Raw genomic sequence first — 1159 nt, forward strand, 5'->3', positions numbered from 1 at the left:
AAAACATGTTATTCTGATGCATTACAAAGTCTGATTACTCTCCTAATGTGAATAACGATGGCTGAACTTATATCATGGTGAGCTGGCATCTAAAGTGATAGTACAACAATACAAAAGTCAGAACATTGAAACTGTGAAGACAGTGAAAATCATTAAGTAAATTATTTAAAGCATGAGAAACAGCCACCCTTTAGGTGCCCTTAGTTTTGACTCTGGAAGCTTTTTCAAACAGAAGGGTCAAAATAGGATTTCTTGGGGTTTCTGAAGGTTTTATGAAAAGAACAGGCTCTTTCATTGTCTGCACCTATAACTGCAACAACTGATGACTACAGAATATCTGGAACTTCTGGAAAATGTGGGTGTGTGGCACATCCATCCTCAAAGCCATGAGTCATTACTGATATTTGCAACATTTCCTGTGACAAGAAAAAAAAATAACCTGCTTTGTGAACACCTACAGCTTTGTTTTGTTATTTCATTTTTCTTTTTAAATATCTAATTACATCTCTGCCAGTGTTGAAGTAAGAATTTATGTTACCGGCAGTTATTAGAAACACTCCTAGCCCTCAATGTTTCTGGATGAGTTGAACATTAAAGTGTTGCTTAACGGGGAAAAAAAGGAAAATAGCGTGATTAAACATGATAATCAGCAGCTTGAGAAAGTCACATACAGTAAATGGGCACATGCATATGTATTTAAAGTGAATTATACTGTATCACTGAAACCAGTAGTTTTCCCTTTGCTTATGTGCATTCATAGGAGATGTGTGTTGTGTGTCCCGAGGGCCTCACCTGTCATCGCTCTGTGATTGGGTGTGATTTCTGGAAACAACCGGTGGCTAACTGTTTTTAATGTGTTTCTAATTTCAAGAGAGAAGCGAGAGATTTGATGGTGTGTGGGTGTGCATGAAACCCTTGAAGCATTTATGTCTGGGTCATGAAGGTGCGTGTGTATCATTTGTGTATCAGTACATTATGTACGTCTAAGTTTGCCTTATCTTTGTGCTTGATTGACCTGCACTCTGATTGGTTGGTGGAACATTAGCATGTTGACAAAATAAAAGGCATTCATCCAGTCATTTCCTACAGGCTTGTCTGCTTTCAATTTGTGTGTGTGTGTGTGTGTGTGTGTGTGTGTGTGTGTGTGTGTGTGTGTGTG

The sequence above is a fragment of the Haplochromis burtoni genome, unplaced genomic scaffold (genome assembly GCF_018398535.1).
Source record: "Haplochromis burtoni strain Fernald_Lab_line unplaced genomic scaffold, NCSU_Asbu1 Contig_124, whole genome shotgun sequence".
In the NCBI taxonomy this organism is placed as follows: domain Eukaryota; kingdom Metazoa; phylum Chordata; class Actinopteri; order Cichliformes; family Cichlidae; genus Haplochromis; species Haplochromis burtoni.